The sequence below is a fragment of the Sus scrofa genome, chromosome 8, assembly GCF_054392235.1.
Source record: "Sus scrofa isolate SSC_HxYL_T2T_F1_AM1 chromosome 8, Sscrofa_HxYL_maternal_Yorkshire_Landrace_v2.0, whole genome shotgun sequence".
Classification (NCBI taxonomy): Eukaryota; Metazoa; Chordata; class Mammalia; order Artiodactyla; family Suidae; genus Sus; species Sus scrofa.
This window is the reverse complement of record NC_139390.1, coordinates 53,361,490-53,387,898: the sequence shown is the minus strand read 5'-3', so window position 1 is coordinate 53,387,898 and position 26,409 is coordinate 53,361,490. Positions and strand designations below refer to the sequence as shown.

Here is a 26,409-nt window from a genome sequence, read left to right as displayed (position 1 = left end):
CAGTCTAAATGTTAATCTCATCCATAAAACACCGTCTTAGTCAGCTTGGGTGCTATAACAGCAACAAAAATACAAGACCTCATAGACTTGGTGCCTTAAACAGCAACCAGACATGTGTTTTCTTACAGTTCTGGAGGCTGAAGTATAGGATCAGGTTTCTGGTGAAAGCTGTCTTCTTGGCTTTCAGGTGGTAGCCTTTTCTCTGTGTCCTCAGATGGTACAGGGAGTGAGAGATTTACTTCTGTTACTTTTCTTATAAGGCCACTAATTCTATTAGTTTAGTGCCCTGCACTTATGACCTCATTTAATCTCAATTACCTCCTGAAGTCTATCTTCAGATAGAGTTACAATGAGGGTCAGAGTCTTAACATATGAATTTGGGAGGAACACAATTTGTTTCATAATATACCCTGGTTCCCTAAAATGAGTCCTCATCTCAGGCAAAATCCATTCATTCCATCCCAACAGCCCCCAAAATCTTAACTAATTCCAGTATCAATTATAAAGTCTGAAGTTCAAAGTTTTATTTAAATATCATCTCAACCAGGGATGGATGAGATTCAAAGTATGATTCATTCTGAGGCAAAATTCTTTTCCAGCTGTGACCCTGTGAAGCAAAAATGTGATGGTGCTTCCAAAATGTGATGGTGGAACAAGCATAGGATATACAAGCATTTCCCAGAAACATTCAGAATAATATTCGACCAAATATCTGTGTGCCATGGCCCAGCCAAGCTGACATAAGAAATCAATTGTCCCACAAGACATCGTATTGTCCTCAAAGGGTTGAGTCCCACCTTTGCTGGGACCCTTCTCTGGGTTTCCAAAGTATCAGTAGCTGCCAGTGGTATCTTTTCTCAAAATGGTTTGGAACTCAGGTCTGTGGTGCTCCTTCTGTGAACTTCTAAGTATTACAAATCTCAATATCTTTCCTTTTATTTCGCTATTCCAGGAAATGTCATTTGCTTTCTGGAGCTATGTCTAACTAGCATTTCCCTTTTGTTTTTCCAGCTCTGTAACCATGTCTACCAAATTCCCCATGTTAAATTCTACGTATTAAAATACCTGATGCCATTTCTATTTTGTTACACCATGACTTCTATACAAGAATGGTCTTATGTTGGGCTGCTGTAATGAAGTAATGCAGATGATGTGGTTATAAATGACAGAAATTACATCTCAAGTTTCTGGGGGCTGGAATTCCAAGACTAGGGTACCAGCAAGGTCAGGTTCTGATAGGGCCCCTTGTCCTTATTTGTAGTTGACTCTCTTTTCACTTTGTCCTCGCATGGCAGAGAGCAGAGAGAGTGACACATGATCTCTGTCTTTTTATAAGGGCACTGATCCCACTCATGAGGGCTCCCCCTTCAAGATCTAATAAACTCCCAAAGGCCTTGCATCCTAGTACTGTCACTTTGGGGATTTGTGTTTCAAACATATAGATTTGGGGGGAACCCAAATAATCAGTCTATTGCAATAATCCTGGATTCCCCAGGACTATCCTAGCTTATTTCCATTTTCCCATTGTGTTTTTAACTCTCATTGTCTTTTACTCTCCAAAGTATCCTATTGGACAGTAAGTGATACAGTTATGCTAAAAGTAAAGAGCAGTGCTCTAAAATTCAGGACACCCAGGGTCTAGCCTAGGCTCGGTAAAGCTTGGGATTACAGACTATTTCCTTTGGAATGGATAAGCAATGAGATCCTGTGGTGTAGCATTGGGAACTATGTCTAGTCACTTATGATGGAGCATGATAATGTGAGAAAAAAGAATATATACATGTATGCATAACTGGGTCACTATGCTGTACAGCAGGAAAAAAATGTATTGGGGAAATAACAATCAATTACAATAAAAAAATAAATTAAAAAAAAAAGATGCATGTGACCTTGAGCAATCACTCAAGTCCACTCTGAATTGTAGGGAATTATTTCTGCTGTTTATTACAGCTCTAAATATCTGGGAACCTGTAATCTATGGTGCTGTCATGCACTTCATCTAAATGCATTCAAATATATTACCATTGAGATAGTGACATAAATTTGAGTAGCGTTAGAAGGTGCCAGAATTGGCATGGATTTTGAGCAGTCTTTTAAGGAACAGAAAACAATGTGGCTGGCAAAGATGAACTGGGAGACTTTTTCTGAAAAAAGATTGTTAAATTTATCTGATTACTTTAACACCCCAATTATTGAAGCAGGAAAAGATAGAGATATTTGATAAGTTTAACACCCCAATTATTGAAGCAGGAAAAGATAGAGATATTTGATAAGTTTAACAACTATATCATTATATTATTATTCTCTGATTTGTTTTCTCTGTACAGGCACTAGTTTAAGTGCTTTGCCCATATAGATTGACCCTTGAAAAACATGGATTTGAACTGAGTGAGTCCACTTATATGTGTTTTTTTTTTTTTCAATAAAAACTGTGTTACTATGCAGTTCCACAGCTGTTTGAATCCAAAGCTGCAGGATGGCAGATATGGAGGACCAACTATAAGACTTCAGTATTTGCAGATTTTGGTGTCCTTGGCGGTTACTGGAACTGATCACCCTCAGATACTAAGAGACAATTGTAATAACCTATTTAACTTTTGCAATAATCCTGCAAGGCAGGCATTATCGTTATCCCCATTTTATACATGAAAAATTCAGAGGAGTTAATTTGTTTGAGTATATATAGCAAGGAAGTGGTAACACTGAGAATTTCACCCAGTAATCTAGTTTTATAATTTCTATGCCATAAGTTTAATTATCAAGATCAGTATAGCTTTATGTGATGTGATGGAAGTGTTAGGTAACCCTGTGGTGATAATCACATTATCACTGCAGTAGATTAGTGAATCAAATCAATACATTGTATGTTAAGCTTACACAGTGTTAAATGCCATTTATATCTTCATAAACACAGAAAAAAAAAGAATATAGCTGGATATGGAAAAATGTAATTGCAAGGCAGGCTTGATCTGAGAATCTTCTATTTAAGCTCTGTTAACATACATTTGGATTGTTCTTTTTCAGAATTGCAAGAAACTTTCCTATTGAAGATGAGTTATTTGGCCCTATACTATCCAAAATGAATCATCCCATTCCTGGGCCTTCATATAAGATAATCCTACAATAATCAGATGTTGTGATTCAGTAGGCCTGAAGTGAGGCCCATAAATCTGCATTTTAACTGCATTTCCAGTGACATTTCTGTACCCTAAAATTTGAGAGCAGTTTTCTAGCCTTTGGAATATCAAGAAAGCAATGAAGTACCTGCTAGATATGCTGTGTTGCTGTGCTGGGGTTGTCACAACAAACAGAACAGGCTGGATGGCTGAGCTCACAGATTTTATGTCTGGAGGCTAGAAGTCTGAGATCAAGGTTTTGGTAGAGTCAATTTCTCCTGAGGTCTCTCTCCTTGGTCTACAGTCACCGTCCCACTTCCCATCACATGGTCGTTTCCTTGTGCTGGGTTATCTCTATCCTGATCTCTTCTTATAAGGACACCAGTCCTGTTGGATGAGGGTCCATTCTAATGACCACTTTTTGAGTAATTTGCCTCTTTACAGACCCCACCTCTGTTTTATACATAGGTTCACTTGGGCCATATTTTAGATTTCACATCTTAAGTGATATACGGTATTTGCCTTTCTCTTTCTGACTTAGTATGAGAATCTCTAGTTGCAGTCATGTTGTTGCAAATGGCATTATTTTGTTCTTTTTATGGCTGAGTAGTAGTCCATTGTATGTATGTACCGCATCTTATCAATCCCTTCATCTGCAGGTGGACATTTAAGTTGTTTCCATGTCTTGGGGTTGATAGATACAAACTATTACATTTAGAATGGATAAGCAATGAGGTCCTACTGTACAGCACAGGGAACCATATCCAATCTCTTGGGATAGAACATGATGGAAGATAGTATAAGAGAAAGAATTTATGTATATATATGACCAAATGACTGCCATACAGCAGAAATTGACACAACACTATAAATCAATTATACTCTAATAAAAATAAAATAAACATTTTAAAAAGACCTAATCTCCAAATGCAGCCATCTTCTGAACTATTAGGCATCAGGACTTCAACATATACTTTCTGGGGGTATAGGGGCGGGGCCCTGGGGAGACACAGGTGAGCCCATCACACCCCTGACCACAACAGCCCATTTTGCTGAGAATAATCCTAGGTTATATCTCTTGTTTTGGGATGGTTTTCATTAAAGCTCCTTTTGCTTCACAAGAGTATTCTAGTTGGGGCCATAAATTATGTGACCTCTCTACTTAAAGGTTACAAAATAACTTAAATGGGAATATAACTCTCTTATTTTTCTAATTTGTTCCACTAGCATCTTGAGGAAAATAGTATGGAAAATATTAGAACAGTGAATTTGCCAAAGTTTTATTGAGGCAATTAAGTTTTTTTAATTTATATTACCTCTAAAATTAAAGACACAGTGAAAGGAAATTAAAGTGCCTACAGTAGATTTTACCACTCCCTGCTTATGCTGTTTTTCTTGATTTTCTTATTTGACATATTACTCACAGTCGGTGTTTTTAATAGTAATATATCACTTAAATCAGGATTTGAAAGTTTTTTTGAGGGCTACTGCACACATAATTGAAGTGCCATTTCTATCCAAAGTTTTTAGTCAAAAAGAATATAGCAAATTACCTTTCTGAGGTTGCGATAATGCCATTTAGATTACCGTAAATCAATCAAAATCTCTCTGTCCTAAGAAAAATGTCATATGATATCACTTTTTATGTAGAATCTAAAAAATGATACAAATGATCTATTTACAAAACAGGAAGACTCACAGACAGAAAACAAACGTATGGTTACCAAAGGCAAGAGAAGGGCAAGGATAATGTAGGAGATTGGAATTAACAGATACACACTACTATATATAAAATAGATAACTAACAAGGACCTATTGTACAACACAGGGAACTGTATTCAATATGTTGTCATAGCCTATAAAGGAAAATAATCTAAAAAAGTATACAAAACTAATTCACTTTGCTGTACATCTGAAGCTAACACAACTTATAAATTCACTGTATTTCAATTAAAAAAGAAAAAAAATTAAAGGGCCTTTTATATCTTTTCTTTAAGAAAATTCTATCATAGCTTCCTTATCTGTAAAATATGAGTAAAAATACCAACTACCCTAGAATTATAAAATTGTAAAGTTCACACAAAAGCTAAGAAGATCCCTCTGCCTCCACACCTGGCTTCCCTTCCCTTTCATTTTTTCATTTTCTGCGTTATCTCATATCATTGTTTTGTCCTATTGGGATGTTCGCTTGGGTCGAAGGCACTGCGTTAGTGTGTTTTTATTCCTTGAACAAAGAAGATGAACAACATACAGATAGCAGTAAATATCCATGGAGGGAAGAGTAAATTAATGCAAAAGGAAAGAACTGATGAAGTTGTCAAAGGACATTTGCTTCAGTGGTCCCTAATGTAGAGACTTAACTAAAAGAATCATGTAAGAGATGATTCAAGAGCTTGAACTGTTAATTGAGACTTTAAAATTCAAGTATAGATTTACTATGTTGTGTTAGTTTCAGGTGTACAACAAAGTGATATATATATATGTACTTTTTTAGATCCTTTTCCTATAATTTTGTTATTACATACTATTGAGTATAGTTCCCTGGGCTATAGAGTTTGTCCTTGTTGATTATCTATTTTATATATAGTAGCTTATAGGTAAATCCCAACCTCCTAATTTGTCCCTCGCCTCACACCTTTCCCCTTTGATAACCGTAAGTTTGTTTTCTGTTTCTGTGGGTCTATTTCTGTTTTGCAAATAAGTTCCTTTTTTTTTTTAAGATTTCACATGTGAGCAATGTCATGTTACTTTTCATTCTCTGACTTATTTCACTTAATATGAGAATCTCTAGGTCCGTCCATGTTACTACAAATGGCACTATTTCATCCTTTTTATGGGTTAATATTATTTCACTGTATATATGTACCACATCTTCTTTATTGATTTATCCCTTGAATTGAGTATCTGCCAGGAAATATTGTCAGATAAATAGAAAAACAGATTTCAGAACTCACAGTCTTTAGCCAAACAACATTACTTTCTGCAACAAGTTCTTTATGTAAAGAAGCTAATCAGAGATTTCAGTCCTGTCTGGATAGACCAAATTCAAGTCCTGGAAAGCAAGACCAGGGGAACTAAACTGTGCCTCTGGGACCTTAGAAAACTCACTGAGACTTGGGATTCTGCAGTTTTGCTTGTGACTACAAGCCATTGTCATGTTATTTTGTACCTGTCCCCAAAGGGCTGGACCAAAAATCAGTTGGCTCTTGGAGATGAAGGTGTGTCTCTGGAAATAAACTTGGTGCAAGTAGGTATTACGCTGCATTTCAATTTCTGTTTCACAAGTTTATTACATTATGAATTAATTATACATGATGGGGGAGAAAGACAGCAGAATAATGCTTCAGAGCTTGGACTTTGGAGCAAAACTTTCTGGGTTTGATATTGAGCTCTGAAACCCTGGTCAGGTTTCCATCCTCTCCATCCCTGTTTCCTCGTCTGAAATATTCACACCATCCCATGCTGTCAAAATGTTCAAGTGAGTTTCTGTTTATGAAACTATAGGATAATTTCTTGGCTCTGCGTGGGCTTTGTTAAATCAAATAGTATATCCTCCACAGAACTTGAGAAAGGGAAAACCCTTTATTTGTTACTACACTCTTCTCTGCCACTGTTGCTTATTCTGTAAGGCATCTGTAAGGTGTATCGCAACATGCCTGCTGGATGCTGTGTCCGTACTGCCTCTCCCTCACTTCTGTGAGCTCTTTGCCTCAATGGCCCTTCTCATCCTCGCATCTCTGAAGTCTGGCTGGCCTCAAAGGCTTAGCTCAAATGTACTGACTCCTTTCATTACTCTGTAAAGAAGGATGTAAATTTCTTCCTCCTCTAAAGTTGTAAAGCTTATCATTCTACTACTGCATTTACGTTCTTTCTGTGCTGCATTATACCTCCTCGACTGTGTACCATCACCTAGACAATAAGTCTGTGGAAATGTGAGAATCTCTCCATACCCTGTGCCCTGAGCACAATTCTTTGCACAAAGTAGATGCTCAACAAATACTTGCTGAATGGACTAATGAATATTTGATTTAAGTATTTTTTACAACTAAAATATCTTAATTTTTGAAAGTCAAATATTCTAAGAATAGTTATTAATAGGACAAATGCTCATGATAAGTGGTAGAAAACTCTATAAGCAGCAAGACTTCAACTTTCTAAAATAAAATATCTATTCAACTATTTACCTCTTTATCTATCTATCTGCTCTATACTATGGTATCATGTACCTATCTATACATACCATCCCTATCTATTCTGAAAAGACTGGAAGGAAACTTCCAAGACATTGGTTGTATATTTGTCTGCATTATAAGATGCAGGTGATTTAAATTTTCTCTTAGTTTTTGATAAAACGTCTATGGTCCCAGTATATCACGTTTATAATTATGAAAGCTTAATACTGCAACCACATAAACACCAATATAAAAATCAGTTTTCTTTAGTGTAGAAATATAAGAATGCAACATCAGCTTGAAGAAATAAAAAGAGCAATTTTCAATAAGAAACCTTAAAAGAACTCCTAAATAGTTTCTGTGCAGAGCTTTTAATTATTGAAAGCAAAGTGTGTTTTAACTTGCTCTAAATATGCAGAAAGGAAAAAGCATGTAGAGAGAAATTAAGAAACACCTATAGGGAATTGAAAGGAAGTTGGCAGTATATATCTATAGGATGTTTTTTAAATGATTTGGTTTGAAAATAGATTTTATCATGGTGCACACATAAAGGAATAATGAACATCTGTTTTGTTGATTTGCAGGAAAAGTATTTTGTTATTTCAAGAAAGCAATTAGAAGTGAGTTCAATTGATTTTGTAAAATGTATTTCCAAGAGGTTATTGTATTAAGTACACTCATCTTGTGTGGTTAAGCATCTCAGGGTCACCATTGCTCTGATCTTAAAGTACTTATTTTTTACACCTTCTCTCAGAAGGACTTTCTTATAGCCCTGTTAGAGGTGCACACATCTGACATTTGTTTACTTAAAGAATTCCTTCATCTTTGACAAAATTTCCTCTAAACTTTCCTGAGAATAAAATTTCCTTATGGTTTGTTTGAGCTGAATTTGACTTAATTGTTGAGTGATTTTCCTCTAAAATAGTACTGAAAAAAAGTTTGTTGAAAGGCAATGCATGTTTTATATATCCATGGAAAGAAAGCACTCCATGGTGGAAGCAAATGTTTTGTTTGCTCTGTGCAGAATATCTGCTGATGTGTGTCATTTGGCATTAGAAGGAGAGTTACTTACTCTCTGTGAACTCCTCTGTTTAGCTAAAATATCTACCTATTATAACTATGAAAATGCAGCAGAGAAACATTTGACATTCAAATGTTATAAAAATCAAGCTGCACTGATCCCAAAACCCAAGACACCAACTGTTTACAGAACTAAAATCCCAGTAGCTGCTTTTGAGGCATCAGTGGGTGAATTAAGCTCATATATTGAGGAGGCCTGGCTGCCAGAGATGTCTTGGTCAATCATCACAGTGCAGTCCAACTCACTACCCAAAAGACAAAGGAAACTATTGTTTTGTTTCTTTAGTACAGAAAATTGGCCTAAAAATAAAACCCACTGTTGTGCTGTTGTTTTTATGGTGTGAGAGGTTCAGCGTACCTTTCCAAGTGCTCAAGATTCCTGAGGATTTTTTTCCAACTTAGAAGTAAAGTGGAGTTCCCTGATGGCTCAGCAGGTTAAGGATGGATGTGACTCAGGTCCCTGATGTTTGGGTTCCATCCCTGGCCTTGGAATTTATTTATTTTATTTCTCTTCTTCTTCTTCTTCTTCTTTTTTTTTTTTTTTTTTTGCTTTCTAGGGCTGCACTTGCAGCATGTGGAAGTTCTTGGAGCTACAGCTGCTGGCCTACCCCACAGCCATAGCAATGCAGGATTTGAGCCACATTTGGAACCTACACCATAGCTCATAGCAACACTGGATCCCCAACCCACTGAGCTAGGCCAGGGATTGAACCCACATCCTCATGGATACTAGTCAAATGTCATTTCTGCTGTGCCACAATGGGAATTCCCTGGATTCAGAATTTCTGTATGCCTCAGGAGCAGCCAAAACAACAACAAAGAAATATTATTAGCTAATTTAGATGAATGAAAGAAACAAAACTGTTCCTCCCAAATTTTAACCCTGGTTTTCCCAAGAATCAAACAGTTCTGATAAATCAAAAATTGATTTTTTCTTTATCATGTTATCCCCTTTATATCTTTTGTCATCCAATGTAATAGTCTGAAAAAAATTATATAACATCATTGAATTATCCCTGAAATATGTTCTTACTCTTTCTCACCTTGTAAGATATAATCAAATTGCCTTACTTTGCTCCACTATGGTTCTGAATCACCAGAAGAAGCTTCTAGTGATGGTAAGATTGTTGATGAACACCACTCTCCATGACAATCCCCAATTTTTCTTAGAATTCACCACTCATTTGTCTTTTATTAAAGGCAAAAATATAGCATGAGTATAGTCTTCTAGATCCGCATGCTTTCTTTTGAGCTGATGACTTAAGTCAGCCCTAATATGGCTCGTAAATGTCTTAAGTCTGATACCTTGAGAGGATTTGTCAGGTTATCCGCAAGCATGATGACACTTAAGCCACTGAAACTGAATGAAGGTCTCCTCAGTTTCTGAACATCCACAGAGGAACTAGATTCTACCACAATTCATAGCATCATTGCAGTTTAAGAACATTTTCATCAGGCTGTTTTTCTCTTCTCATTTAATTCCTTAAAGTGTTTTAGCCTAACTTTATTCTCCTTAGAAACCAAAATATTTGTCATATTTCTATTTGGAGAACTGTGCTTTGATATAATTCAAGATTTGAACATACTAAATCTTTAAAAATTATATTTGTTTTTGAATTTGACATATTAAAACTTTACAAGTTTTATTTTCTCAATAATATCCAGATTGGTGGATTTTTTTTTTCATTTGTTAAAGTTTTGCTGAAGAATAGTTAATTTAAAAGGTTGTGATCATTTCTGCTGTACAATAAAGTGATTCAGTTATACACACACAGACATCCATTCTCTTTCAGGTTCTTTTCCAACATAGATAATCACAGAATATTATCTATTGAGTAGAGTTCTCTGTGCTGTACAGCAGGTCCCCATTGGCTAGCCATTCCTTGTGCCACAATGTGCATGTGGTAATCCCAACACCTACTCCATCCCTCCCCCCACCACCTGCTTTGGTAACCATAAGTTTTTCAAAGTCCGTGGGTATGTTTCTGTTCTAAAAATAAGCATCTGTATCCTCTTTTTAGATTCCGTATAAAGTGATATCATATGTTATTTGTCTTTGTCTGACTAAATTCACTTCATTGACACGATCTCTAGGTTCATGCATGTTGCTGCAAATAGCATTATTTCATTCTTTTTATGACTGAGTAATATTCCCTGGTACATAGGAACTGCATCTTCTTTTGGTGTTTTGGGTGGAGTCCTTTTTATTTTTATGAGTTTTTATTTATAAATGTTCTTATCTTGTTCAGATCACACTAATTAAAAATCTTCACAGTCCTAGATATTCAAATGTAAAACATAGAGGCATCATTGTCCTTAAGACTTAATATTTCAAGAAGACTCAGTAGCTCATTTCACTAAACATAGAATTAAAAATTTAAATTATGGCAAGATGCTTCCATTCTAGCATCCCTGACCAACAAGGAGAGTCCTTCACAGACTAATTCTTGCAAGAAAGTGAACAAATCCATGGGTATCATAGTTCTTACAGGTGGATAGTGTTATGTCCGTATTTCCAGCTGAGCACTGATGCTGAGTAAGTAAGCAAAGTTTAGTCTGGGGTTAGTAGATGAAAACTGTTGCATTTGGAGTGGACGGGCAATGAGATCCTGCTGTATAGCACAAGGAACTATATCTAATTACTTGTGATGGAATGTGATGGAGGATAATGTGAAAAAAGAAGATTATACATATATATATATATATATATATATATATGACTGTGTTACTTTACTTCTACAGCAGAAGTCGACATAACATTGGAAATCAATCATTAAAAAAAATCAATAAAATAAAAAAAAAAAAAAAGAAAGCAGAGCTTGACATCAGACCCTTTCTAACTTTTCCACCTGCCACTTCCTTACTGATCTGGGAGTCAGAGTCATTCTATCTTGGAATAGCATCTCTATGACAGGTCCCGCATTTATGGTCATCTCATTTTAAATTAATCCTTCTAACCATCTTTCCAAGAAGCCCTTGGAATATCAGTCATTCTCCTCATTTTGAAGGTAAAGATATGCATTCATGGAGATTTAATTTCTTACCAAGATCATGCTCCAGTGAATATCAGGAACTGGATTTAAATTGAGTTGGGCTCTTTTTTTTCCATGACACATCTGCTTTTCTGTAGATTGCTAGATCTCCTCTCCTCCACCTACTATTAACTGTCAATAAAGTAGAGGGTCCTTATAAGACAGTGTGATAATCAGGTTTCCAGTCCAAGGAACTGGTTAAAATATTTCTGGATATTTTGGATTATTAAAACATTTTAGTTAGCTCTTTTGAAAATAAATATATTGAAACAATAAAAGTTATGTCCCTCCCATATGCAAGTCATTAGACTGAGCTACATGATGGGAGGTAATGATAGGAAAAATTGAAGTCCCTTGAAATGTATCTTTTAATTTTATTTTAAATTAAGTTAATCTATTTATTTCCAACCATAAATAATTTCTATTCATAGTACAAAATTGGAGAAAATCATGTAAAATATATAGACGGAAATACACACATAAAGTTTCCAGTTCAAGACACTGTCATTTTTATATTATTCATCATCATATAGGTAAAATATATTTTTGGCTTATTTGTAATTTCCAGAACAATATTTTAGATATTTCATACTTTACTTCTTTTTTTCAAGAAGTATTTGTTTGTATCCACTTTCTTATTCTTAATGGAATTTCCTCTCAACTTCTTGAAGGACTTTCACTTCTCTTTCGTGAACTCTGGCCAGCTGAAACGTCTTTCCCCAGTATTTTCACAACAGGTTTTAAGCAAACAAAAACTGTTTTACCCTTTATTCTTCAAATAAAATCCAATCCATAATAGCATTCATGAGGTAGTTCTCCGGATTCCTGCTCATGATTTCTAAAAGAAATCAACATAATCTCATGGATAGTGTGTCAATATAGTTTTCTAAGTAGAAACAAAGTAGCCTTTGCTTTAGAAATGTTTATGACCTTGCAACAATATATCTTCTTATAGAAAACGAACAGATAAACTCACGCTAGAAACAATTTCATATGAGTTCATGCTATTAACTAGGGTTAGGGTTAGGATTAGTGTTAGGGCTAGGGTGAAAGAGTACATGTTAAAGAGTGAAAGAGTACCTATTAAAGCCAAACCATTACAAACGTCCATGCACAAAATCCTCATTGACGGGGAAACACATATAAATTGATACAGAAAGTGTTTTATTTTCCTAGAGAGCTTATCTTGAACAAATAATCCATTGCTCTTCACTGCTGATTTTGACCCAATTAATTCTTAGTTAACCCTCACATTAGTGAAAATAAACACACAACAAATGAATAAATGAATGAAATAATAATGCAACTCCAGGTATAAACTGTGTTGCCTGAAAGAGGAAAATATTTTGTTGGAAAAAATCCATAAGTATGAAGTAAAGTGTTTCTGAAGATGCAGGGTTTTTTTCATATCACTTACTCTCTATTGCCACACATTCCCCAAACCAAACATGCTAGATTTCCACAACCATATGATGGCCCCCTTATTGAACACACTTTTAGTTAACTGCTGGTGCTTTCACATATTTCTCCACCTCACCTTGAGTTCACTTAAAGTATATCCTGTAAAAGGTATAATACAGCCAAAAGAAGGATAACCCAAGACATATATTAGGAAAAAAAATACATACAAAAGATATATCTGATAAAGCTCTCATATCCAAAATGTATAAAGAATTACTAAAACTCAACATATAAGAAAGTTAGTGATCTGATTTAAAAATTGGACAAAGAAATAATACATGGCTGAAGAAGACATACTCATGGCAAACAATCATATGAAAAGGTGTTCAACATCATCAATTGCAAATTAAAGCAATGGGATACCTATCAGAATGGCCAAAACCCAAAACACTGTCCACACCACAATCTTGCAAGGATATAGAACAACAGGAAGTCTTATGCTTTGTTGGTGGGAACTCAGAGTGGTCCAGTTACTCCACAAGTGAGTCTTTCAGTTTCTTAAACCTAAATATACTTTTGGCATATGTACACTATTGTATATGAAATATATGGTCAATGGGTATATGCTGTATAGTACAGGGAATTGTACCAGTATTCTATAATAATCTATATGAGAAAAGAATCTGGAAAAAAAAAAGTGAAAAAAAGGAAATAGCTTGCTAAAATATTGATGGCTCTGTAGCAGGAGTCAACAAAGAATGGCCCATGAGCCAAATCCAGACCTCCACCCATCTTTGTAAATGAAGTTTTACTGGATCACAGCAAAAAAAAAAAAAAAAAAAAAAAAAAAAAAAAAAAAAAAAAAAAAAAAAATCTAGTAATTATGCTCCTTGGTATTTACCCAAAGAAATTGAAACCATATGTCCATGCAAAAACCTACACACATATGTTTATAGCAGCTCTACTCATAACTGCCAGAACTTGGAAGCAACCACTCTGTCCTTTGGAAGGTGCATGGTTAAGTAAACTGTGGTCCATCCAATGGCATATGATTCAGTGCTAGACAGAAATGAGCTACTAAGCCCTGAAAAGACATGGATAACCTCAAGTGTATTACTAAGTGAAAGAAGCCAATCTGAAAAGGCTACACATGGCATGATTGCAGCTCTATGACATTCTGGAAGGCAAAACCGTAGACAGTGAAAGGTTCACTGGTTGCCAGGGGCAGGGTCAGAGGAAGGATGAATTGGTGAAGAACAAAGAATTTTTAGGGAAGTGAAATCATTCCATGTGATGCTTTGATGTGAGTACATGTCATTCTACATTTGTAAAAACTCACAGAGCAGACAACACCAAGAATGAACCCTGATGTGAAGTATGGCCATGCTTTGGGTAATAGTGATGTATCAGTGTAGGTCCATCAATTGTAAGAATGTGGTGCTCTGGCGTAGGACAATGATGATGGGAACTGGGCAGGGGTGGGGGATGGGGGTGTATGAGAAATCTGTACCTTCTGCTCAGTTTCGCCTCAGGGAACCAAAAGTCTATAAAAAATAATAACACAGAGAAGTTCCCTATAACTCAGTAAGTTAAAGATCCATCATTGTCACTGCTATGGTGCAGGTTCAGTCCTTGGCTCTGGAACTTCTGCATGCCTCTGGCATGGCTAATAATAATAACAGTAATAATAATAATAACAAAGAGAAATTCCCTGTAGACTGACTTGGTGGATGGTGCCATAGAGAGCTTAGGCCATTAATGTCTGAGACTAGTGAGCTAACTTCTGTGACTCATTGGACCATCAGGAAAGGAGTGATCATACTTTTGGCCACTTGAATTGGTATCTTCAGAATTGCCTTTCTTACTAATTCCTTCAATTTTGCACTCCTGTGCCTTCATACACCATGTGCCTCAGCCCTGCCTTGTCTCAGACTCTGGCCCCAGGTGGTTCTCAGGGTGACCCCTGTTGTGCTAGAGTGGAATAAATCCTAATCTGGGTGTCGGTTGTTTTTCCTTACTGTGCTGTTAGGTGTGTGATGAAGCAGGTCCCTGAATCTAGGGCAGAGGTATGAGGGCTTGGAGCCATTCATGGGACTCCATCTTTTGAAAGAGTCTGGGAAACTAATGTTACATGAGAAAGTGATTTTTGCCTTCTACCTGCCCTGACTTCACTCCACAGTTGCATGTACTGATCCACATTTTTTTCCAGAGACATGGAAAATACTACCTGACATGGGCATTTATCTGGCTCCAAGCCCCTTAGCCTATTTGAGAATTTCACAACAGATTCACTTCCAATTCTTACAGAGTTCCATGGGAAGACATACTGTCTCAGTGGTAGGAGAGTTAATTTCTGTCTGTTAAAACCACCCCACAGAGGAACATTAGAATGAAATGTTCCTCCCAAGTTCTTTTTTTTTTTTTTCTTTTTTGTATTTTTAGGGCTGCACCTGTGGCATATGGAAGTTCCTAGGTGAGGGATCAGATCAGAGCTGGAGCTTCCGCCTAAACCACAGACACAGCAGTGCCAGATCCAAGCCATGTCTGCGACCTACACTGCAGCTCGGATCTTTAACCCACTGAGCGAGGCCAGGGATTGAACCCTCATCCTCGTGGATACTAGTTGGGTTTGTTATCACTGAGCCACAGTGGGAACTCCCCTCCTAGTTCTTAAAGCAGAAGGATTTGGGATCTCACCACTGGTCAAGAGGAAATCATGTAAAGGTCTCTCACAATCAGGTCAGCACCGACTGACCCCACCAACTGATTTTTTAGGGGCCACATAAATATTCTAATAGCAATCCCTATTTCAGTAAATACTGCTCAATAGACTATTTTTAGAACAGTATTAGATTTATAGACAAATTGAGCAGAGAATACAGAGGATTCCCACATACCTCTCCCCTGCAGTTTCCCAATTAGAATCATATTACATTAACATGGAACATTTTTTTTTTCATTAATAAACCTTTATTGATATATTATTATTAACTCAAATCCATAGTTTAGTCAGGTTTTCTTACTTCTTATCTACTGTCTTGTCTGCTCCAGGGTCCCATGGGGACACACATCCCACTAAGTTGTCCTGTCTCTTTAGGCATATCTTAGCTGTGACACTTTTTCAGCTTTTCCTCATTATTGATGACCTTGACAGTTCTGAGGTGTACTGGTAGGATTAATATCATAAATGTGGTGATACTATCCAAAGAAATCTACAGATTCAGTGCAATCCCTATCAAATTAACCATTTTTCACAGAACTACAACAAACAATCAAAAAATTTATATGGAACCATAAAAGACCCAGAATTGCAAAAGCAATCCTGAGGAACAAAAAACCAAGCAGGAGGCATAATTCTCCCAGACATCAGACAATACTACAAAGCTACAGTAATCAAGACAGTGTGGTACTGGTACCAAAGACAGAAATACGGACCAATGGAACAGAATAGAGAGCCCAGAAATAAACCCAGACACTTACAGTCAATTAATCTTCAACAAAGGAGGCAAGAATATAAAATGGGAAGAAGACAGTCTTTTCAGTCTTGGTGCTGAGAAAACAGTACAACCACATGTAAATCAATCAAACTGGAACACGCCCTCACACCATGCACAAAAATAAACTCAAAATGGCTTAAAGCCTTAAACATAAGATAAGAAACCATCAAACTCCTAGAAGAGAGCATAAGCAAAATATTCTCTGACATCAACCATTCAAATGTTTTCTTAGGTCAGTCTTCAAGGCAACAGAAATAAAAGCAAAAATAAAAAAATGGGACCTAATCAAACTGACAAGTTTTGCACAGTAAAGGAAACCACACACACAAAAAAAACCCAAAAAGACAACCTATGGAATGGGAGAAAATTGTTTCAAATGATGCAACTGACAAGGGCTTAATCTCTAAAATATACAAGCAACTTATACAATTTGAGAGCAAGAAATAGCCAACAAACCAATTGAAAAATGGGCAAAAAAACTGAATAGATATTTCTCCAAAGAAGATATACAGATGGCCAACAAGCATATGAAAAAATGCTTAACATCATTGATAATTAGAGAAATGCAGATCAAAACTACTATGAGGTACCACCTCACACCAGTCAGAATGCCCATCATTAACAAGCCAACAAATAATGAATGCTGGAGAGGGTGTGGAGAAAAGAGAATCCTCCTACGCTGTTGGTGGGAATGTAAATTGGCACAACCACTATGGAGAACAGTATGGAAGTACCTCAGAAAAATAAATATAAAACTACCATATGACCCAGAAATCCCACTCTTGGGCATATATCTGGACAAAATTTTCCTTGAAAAAGATACATGTGCCACTATGTTCATTGCAGCACTATTCGCAATAGCCAAGACATGGAAACAATCTAAATGTCATCGACAGATGAATGGATTAAGATGCGGTGTGTACACACGCACACACACACACACACACACACAATGGAATACTACTCAGGCATAAAAAAGAACAAAATAATGCCATTTGCAGCAACATGGATGGAACTAGAGAATTTCGTACTAAGCGAAGTAAGTCAGAAAGAGAAAGACATATACCATATGATATCACTTATACCTGGAATCTAATATATGGCACAAATGAACCTTTCTACAGAAAATAAACTCGTGGACTTGGAGAACAGACTTGTAGTTGCCCGGGGGAGGGGGAGGGAGTGAGATGGACTAGGAGTCTGGGGTTATTAAATGCAGACTCTTGCATTTTAAGTGGATAAGCAATGAGATCCTGCTGTATAGCACAGAGAACTATATCCAGTCACTTGTGATGGAACATGATGGAGGATAACGTGAGAAAAAGAATATATATATATATATATACATATATATATATATATATTCATATAGATATATGATTGGGTCACTTTGCTGTACAGTAAAATTGACAGCACACTATAAATCAACCATAATGGAAAAAATAAAAATTATAAAATAAAAAAGAGCTTACAAAAGTCAAAGTTAGTAAAATGAACGAAATCATAAAGATCGGAGCAAAAAATAAATGAGATAGAAATGAAGAAAACAATAAAACAAGATCATTGAAACTAAAAGCTGGTTCTTTGTAAAGATAAACAAAATTGATAAGCCTTTAGCCAGACTCATCAAGAAAAAAAGGGAGAGGGCTCAAATCAATAAAATTAGAAATGAAAAAGAGGTTACAACTAACATCACAGAAATGCAAAGTATCTTGAGACTAGTATAAGCCAGCATATGCCAATAAAATGTACAACCTAGAAGAAAAGGACAAATTCTTAGAAAGGTACAACCTTCCAAGACTAAACCAGGAAGAAATAGAAAGTATTATCAATCACAAGTCCTGGAATTGAAACTGTGACTTAAAACCCCCCAACAAATAGAAGTCTAGGACCAGATGGCTTCAGAGGCAAATTCTATCCAACATTTAGAAAAGAGTTAACACCTATCCTTCTGAAACTCTTCCACAAAATTGCAAAGGAAGCTCCCCAACTCATTCTATGAGGCTGTCATTACCCTGATATCAAAAACAAATACTTTTTTAAAAAATGAAAAAAAAAAGCATGTTCCCCTTTAGCCACCACTGCCCACCTCGCCCCTCACCACATCCCATTGCTCCTAGAACAAAATCTACAAGCACCTCCCTTGTTTTTTCTGATGACCTGTAGTGATCTGGCCCCATCTGTCTCTCCAGACTGTCTTATCTCCCCGCCCTGCTTTGCTCCTGCCATGGGCAAAATCTCAGTGTTCCAAGAACAGCTGAAGGACTCACTGATAATGCCTATGTACACTTGGTCTCTGAGTAACAGTTCACACCTACATGAAAAAGAAATGACAGAAGCAGTGAAGCAGAACCAAAGTCTGAACAAAGCAAAGGAAGATTTATCTATTAAGGGCTTTATCATCTGCCAGCTTTATTCATTATTCTTTTGTTCTCCCCAAAGTTTTGGGGGTGTTTTTATCTACTAGTTTTCCACATAAATTTTAGAAACTTACCAGTTTCATAAAAAATAAACATTACAGGTTTATGGAATTATATTTATAAAATAATTTGAAATAGTTGATATTTACATGGTACTTGCCAATATGTACATTTAATTCCTTTACTCAAAAAAACTAGCCTTCTGATATATTTCAGTTTTACTTTTTATTATTTAAAAATAATTTAAAAAATAAATAAATAAATAAAAATAATTTAAATAATATTTGCTTTTAATTCATTAATTTTGTTTTCAATTTATAACCTTTCTTTTCCATCTTCTTCAGATGTGTCTCTAGTTTTTTGAAACACTTTATTTATATTAGTTATTATATATTTTAAAATAAAATAAAACTTTAAAAAAGATAAATTTGCTTCTAAATATAACCTAGTCACTTCCTTTAAGTTTTATTTGTAATTTTTGATATTATAATTTTTTAAAGAAAATATCTGTTTATAAGCTTTGCTTCCTTTTCAATCAAAAATATTTTTAAGAACATATTTTTTAAATAAAGGAACTGATTTTATTTCAAGAACATTAATCTAATATAAACTTCTATTTTCGTATGTTGTTTACAACATTATACCTATGTAATTTCTAATTTGAAGAATATGTTCAGGCATTCTTAATGGCCTGATAACTGAGTGATTTGTTACAAATTTTAGGCATATGCTTAAATGTTCTCTTAATTAGGTACAAAGCTCAATTCCTTTTTCTGAATTTAATCATTTTTTTTTCCTTTCTTTTTTTCTTTGTCTTTATAAGGCCTCACCTGCGGCATATGGAGGTTCCCAGGCTAGGGGTCCAATCGGAGTTGTAGCCGCTGGCCTATACCACAGCCACAGCAACACTGGATCCGAGCATGTCTGTGACGTACACCACCATTCACGGCCATGCCAGATCTTGAACCCACTGAGCAAGGCCAGATATTGAACCCACATCCTCATGGATGCTAGTCTGGTTCATTAACCACTGAGCCACAACAGGAATTCCCCAAATTTAATCTTAATCATCATGAAACCATATACTCTATTCTTTTTACTTTCTAGGTTTTTTTTTTTTTTTTTTTTCAATATTGGAAAAGCAGCCATGTTTGAAATTCCATACCCAAACAATTGTACCTTTGTAAATTTCTCCTTTGTTAGCTGACAGTTTTATTGTGTGTATGCAATTAATTGTATGTAGGGAGAAGATTAAAGTTTTATGACTATTTTTAGGCATTCTTCTTCTCTCAAACCCATTGCTTTCTGAAAACAGTTGTAAAAGTCAAGCAATTTTTTTTTCCCCCAGAGGATTTTAAAACTCTTGAGTTATAGTAGGGCAGAATTACAGTGGAAAAGTTTCAAAGGCTTATCATGATTACCTTTCTTATAGAAATGTGATTATCACTTTCATGAAATGATATTTTACCAAAGATTTGATCAGAATGTCTGGAAAAGAAATGAAAATTAGTCCATAATTAAGGAATATTCTAGATGATGTGAGGGAATTTGTAAAAAGTCACTTTTAAATTCAAATTTTCATGAAAAGAGAATCTTAAAATGTCCATATATTATGTAAACAATGCTGTAAAGAAAAGATCTTTATTTCTGGGAATACACAAGAAGGGATCCAAGAATGCTGCCACTGCTGTCACTCACCCTCTGAGTGCTGTTATAGCCTGCTGACACCTGCTGTGCAAGAGTTTTGTCTCATCAGGAAATGAACGGCCCAAGTCTAACCACTTAGCATCTGTTAATGCCCAAGTTATACCAGGTTTGTGCACTTAGACTATGGTGACAGTTATAATAAGTGACAGTAAGAAATGTCAGAGCAGGGACACCAGGGCACCAGTGTCCAGAGAGTAGTGGAGTTGATGTTTTAACAACTCCATGGATCAAATACAGGTATGGCCGTCACAGGGTAGAGCTCAGCTTCTCTTCAGTTTTCTTCCTATTTATCAAAATGACATTAAACTTTGACTAGCAAGTTGTTTGGGTTGGATACCTGGATTTAGTGCACATGGTGGCCTAGGGCCAGGGTAATTTCCTGGTACTTTCCCACGAGTAATATAAGATTCCACAGAGGTAGTGGGATCTCAAGACTTGTATGTAGGGGAACTAGACAGTTTCCTTGACAGAGAAAGAAGGTTCTGGACATGAGAATATAGTACTGGAAATAATAGCTAGGATTTCTGCAGTAGGGTCCCAGAAAAGCTAGACTGAAATACAAGCCAGTGTTGTTCATTTTCATTACAAACTAAAGCAGAAGCAATGCCGTCTTTGGGAGCACGAAAATTAATTAAAAACCCCTATATTATCAAAAATAGAGGACTGAACAGCAAGCCTTCAAGCTAAGTATTGAACACCATTATGCATGTTCAGACTTCACACAAAATGCAGAAAACAACAGGACTTCTAACAGCATGGGGCACTTTGAGTAATTAAGGACAGTAGAGTAAGTAATAAGTTATTCCATTTTTGTATGATTTTATAATTTTAAAAAGCCCTAGTCCTTAATCCCTAATGTCTCAGAAATCTGTTCAGATATGAATTATCAACAGACTGTGTTCCACAAAAAACTTTTTTTTTTTTTTTGTCTTTTTTCAGGGCTGCACCTGCGGCATATGGAGATTCCCAGGCTAGGGGTCTGATCAGAGCTGTTGCTGCTGGCCTACACCAGAGCCACAGCAGTGCAGGTTCTGAACTGCATCTGCAACCTACACCACAGCTCATGGCAACACCGGATCCTTAACCCACTGAGCTAGGCCAGGGATCAAACCCGCAACCTCATGGTTCCTAGTCAGATTTGTTAACCACTGAGCCATGAAGGGAACTCCAAAAAACTTATATTTTATTGTGAATCACAAGTGAATAATTTAATTTTCATAATGTGTCATTTATCAAGGAAAAGACTCTGTGACTTATTTTAAATTAATGAGTGTGTTGTTTTATAATAATGTATTTTAATTTACATAGTTCATTCTATTTGTCAAAGTATTTTTACACACTTTGTTTCATATGACATTACCATAGTGACTTCCTAAATAATTTCTCTTATTCCTGAGCATTACATTTTGATTTCCATGGATTTTAGACGAAGGTTAGGACCAGTGGATGACTTTGGAAATGCCACTGTTACACTGACACAGGACCATTTTGTTTTGTGCTGCTTTGCTTATTCCACTATAACAGACAAGAAGAATGATTGCTAACTGTCTTAATGATCACTGTGGCTCAGCACACAATTGAGATGAAGCTAGTAAATGGTAATAATCAGGAAAATGATCAAAGCTGTCAAATTACTAGGAACCATGAGTTTGCAGGTTCGGTCCCTGCCCTTGCTCAGTGGGTTAACGATCCGGCGTTGCCGTGAGCTGTGGTGTAGGCTGCAGACGCGGCTCGGATCCCGCGTTGCTGTGGCTCTGGCGTAGGCCGGTGGCTACAGCTCCCATTGGACCCCTAGCCTGGGAACCTCCATATGCCACGGGAGCGGCCCAAGAAATAGCAACAACAACAAAAGACAAAAAGACAAAAAAAAAAAAAAAAAAGCTGTCAAATTAGCCGCACCAAAGTCCCATTCAAAGGCCAGCTCCTGTAGATTTTAAGGATAACTTCTTTTATGCAAATATCTTCTCCCACCTGAATATGTCTTTGAAGACAGTCCCAAATGTCACTTCCTTCCCCATGCCATGAAGCTGACTAGAGTACTCTAGAGAAATGTACATTTAAAAGTTACTCATAGGAAGTGAAATAAGTCAGAAAGAGAAACACAAATACCATATGATATCACTTATATGTGGAATCTAAGATATGGCAGAAATGAATCTATCTACAGAACAGAAACAGACTCACAGACATAAAAAAAAGACTTGTGGTTGCCACCAGGGAGGGGGGATAGACTGGGATGGATGGGGATTTTGGGGTTAGTAGATGCAAACTGTTACATTTAGAATGGAAAGGCAATGAGGTTCTACTGTATAGCAAATGGAACTATATCTTATCTCTTGGAATAGAACAAGATGTAAGATAATATGAGAAAAAGAGTGTGTATATATGTATGACTGGGTCCTCTGCTGTACAGCAGAAATTGGTACAACATTGTAAATCAACTATGCTTTAATAAAAAAATAGATGCTGGTAAGTAAAATATAAGTAAAATTAAAAAAATAAAAGTTACTATCTCTTAAGCTCAGCACTTAAGGATCCAGCTATCACTGCCATGGAGCTGGATTGATCCCTGGCCCAGTAACTTCTGCCTGCATGCCATGGGCCCAGCCAAAAAAAAAAAAAGTTACTGTCTCTCTAGGGCATAATTATGTAATGTTCCTTTCTTTAGTTGGTTCAGATCCAAATGAAAGACGATTCCTTTATCTTACTATCTCTTCTCTTCTTTTCCTTAAGTAACAGGCACATGCCTTCCTAAAATAATGGCCACATTGTCCAGTCTCCCTTTAGCAACTAGGTGTAGTGACATCTCTCTGTTCACTTATGGTTTGTAAGCAGAAATGCTCTTACCAGAAGAATGCTCAGCTTCTCTCAGTTTGCTCTTCCTCTTGGCTGGAATGCAGATGTGATGACTGGGTCTGAAACACTAAGAAAGCCTATATTCCTGAGGGCTTCACCATCCTGATTTACCAGCTGTAGACAGAGGATTTTGTTTTCATCAGAGAAGAAATATGTCTTGCGTAAGCTACACTTGTACTGTTTTGCAAGGGCTGTCATAACAGAGGGCCATAGATGGGATGGTGTAAATAATGGAACTTCATTTCCTACCAGTCCTGGAGGAGTCTGATGTTAAGGAATCAGCAGGGCTGGTTCTTCCTGAAGCCTCTCTCCTTGGCTTGTAGACAGTGGTCTTCTCCTCTGTCCTTGTCTGTGTCCAAATTTTTTATACAGAAGCCAATCCTGTTGGATTAGGCCCACTCATATGACCTCACTTTACCCAAGTTGCCTTTGAATGACCCTCTGTCCAAATACATTCACCTTCTAAAGTGCTGGGGTTAGGGCTTCAACCTAGGAATTTTGGCAGGGCACAATTTAGCTCATAACAACTTTTTTTTTTTTTTTTTTTTAACTTGTAGCCAGATATATTCCATGCTCCATATGGATTGCTATTCAAATGCTCTACTAACTGATGGGTGCTGGGTCATTAGTTGACCTTGCTTAGATGTGTGGGCCTCCTAGACCTTTAAGAGGCCTCCTAGACATTTTCCCCTCAGTAACCCTGACTTCTCACCCAGTCTCAATCACACCATCCCCTGGCTGGGAAAGCCTGTCTTAACATGCTTATTGCAGAGTAGTGAGCAAACAGAAAGTGCACTTCCTATATTCCAAGAAAGCCATGACCCAGGAGATAATAAACCTCGTGTATGAATTTCTTCTCCTAGGCCCACCAGACGGATTACTCGGTCACTGCATCCTCTGGATGATTAATGAAGAGCAGAGAGGCACAGACCTGAGTTCTCAAATGAAAAATTCTCTGGAGAGATGCCCAGGAATGGGATTGTTGGATCATATAGTAATTCTATTTTTAGTTTTCTGAGGAACATCAAACCTCCATAATGTTCTCCATAGTGGTTGCACCAATTTTTATTCCTACCAACAGTGTAGGAGGTTCCTTTTTCTCTACACTCTTTCCAGCATTTGTTATTTGTAGACTTTTTGATGGTAGCCATTCTGACTGGTGTGAGGAGATACCTCGTTTTAGTTTATATTTGCATTTCTCTATTAATAGCAATGTTGAGCATTTTTTCATGTACCTATTGGCCATCTGGATGTCTTCATTGGAGAAATGTCTTTTTAGGTCTTCTGCCCATTTTGTGGTTTGTTTGTTTCTGTGTGAGTGTATGTTTATATTGGGCTGTATAAGCTATTTGTATGTTTTGGAAATTAATCCCTGTTGGTTGCATCATTTGCAAATACTTTCTCCTTATTCTGGAGCTTGTCTTTTTATTGTTTATAGTTTCCTTTGCTTTGCAAAAGCTTTTAAGTTTGATTAGTTCCCATTTGTTTTTATTTCTATTAGTCTAGGAGATGGATCTAAAAAGATGTTGCTGTGATTTATGTTAAAGAATGTTCTGCCTATATTTTCCTCCAGGAGTTTTATAGTATCCAGTGTTACATTTACATATGTAATACTAAGTGAAATAAGCCAGACAAAGAAAAATATTATATGATAGTGCTTATATGTGTAATCTGAAAAAAATGGTACTAATGACCTTATATGACCAAATAGAAACAGATCCGCAGACATAGAAAACAAATTTATGGTTACCCAAGGGGACAGGAGGGGAGGAATAAAGTAGGAATCTGGGATAAATATAAACACACTGCTGTATATAAAATAGATACACAACAAGGATCTATTGCATAGCACAGGAAATTATACTAAATACTTTGTCATAACCTATAAGGGAAAAGAATCTGAAAGAGAATGTTTGTGTGTGTGTATGTGTAACTTAAGCATTTTGCTGTATACCTGAAGCTACCACAACTTCGTAAATCAACTTTATTTCAATTAACAGAAAGTAAAAAGGAAAAAAAATTCTCCATCTGGAAACATGAAGCTAAAAGGGAATTACTTTTCCTCCCGGGGTAATGCTGAATAAACTAACTTTCACATACCTGTTACTACTGATTTTTTTTTTAAATTTTATTTTGTATTTAATTTTTTTAAAGACTAATAACTTATTGCAAGCCAGAAGTCTTAAGCATGTGGTGTATCAGTTTATCAAAGTTATTATTAATTACTCAAACTGCCTCATGTAGGAGAGACTTTTCACCTGACATGATGAAAGATTCCTATTTGGGACCTTGGTAAATTTGGAATACCTTATAGGAGTCTCAGTACATAGGAAAGAGAACACATCACTGGGAGCTTGTTGAAACCACTGGCAGGGCTCTGTACTCAGGATTTATTACATTTGCTGGTATGGACCTGAGTTTGATAAACTCTGTCCTATGCACCAGCTTCAGCCCTTTGCCAATTTTGCAAATAGTTTTATTGGAATACATTGTTTATATAAGGTCCATAGCTGCTTTGTGCTAAGACAACAAAGTTGAGTCAATATGAAAGAGAACATGTCTGCAAGGCTTAAAATATTTACTGTATGGCCCTTCCTGGAAATATTTGCTGACCTGGGCATAGAGGAAAGTCATAAGAAATACTTTCATTTTTAGCCATTAGTTTGCCCCTTTAAAATGCTGAATTATCATACATAACTGGTTATGTTGAATTTAGTTATTTGCAGATAAATTGTGTGGATTAATTCAGATATAAACTGATGAATTCTACATTTCTTCACAAACTAAGGATTTGGTCCCTATGTGTAAAATATTCTGATATCCTTAGAAAATTATAAGATATATCTTCATCTAGGCTAAAAACAGTGTTTTAGTTAAGATCTAATTAGATTGTTTTATTTCCAGTGCACCCTAATGAGAAAATCAGTTGATTTTTTTTTTTTAGGGCCACAACTGCAGCATATGGAAGTACCCCTGAATCTGAGCTGCAGCTGAGGCTACACGATAGCCACAGCATTGCCAGATCTGAGCCGCATCTGCGACCTGTGCAGTAGCTTACAGCAGTGCTGGATCCTTACCCCACTGAGGGAGGCCAGGAATCGAACCCGAATCCTCATGGATACCAGTAG

The 26,409-nt window shown here is 36.4% G+C and overlaps 1 protein-coding gene across 49 annotated transcripts in view; it reads left to right on the top strand.

The window, feature by feature from the left end:
• Positions 1-26,409, top strand: part of MARCHF1 (membrane associated ring-CH-type finger 1) — an 836,078-nt gene that overhangs the window by 417,456 nt on the left and 392,213 nt on the right. The gene's annotated exons all lie outside the window — the stretch shown is intronic.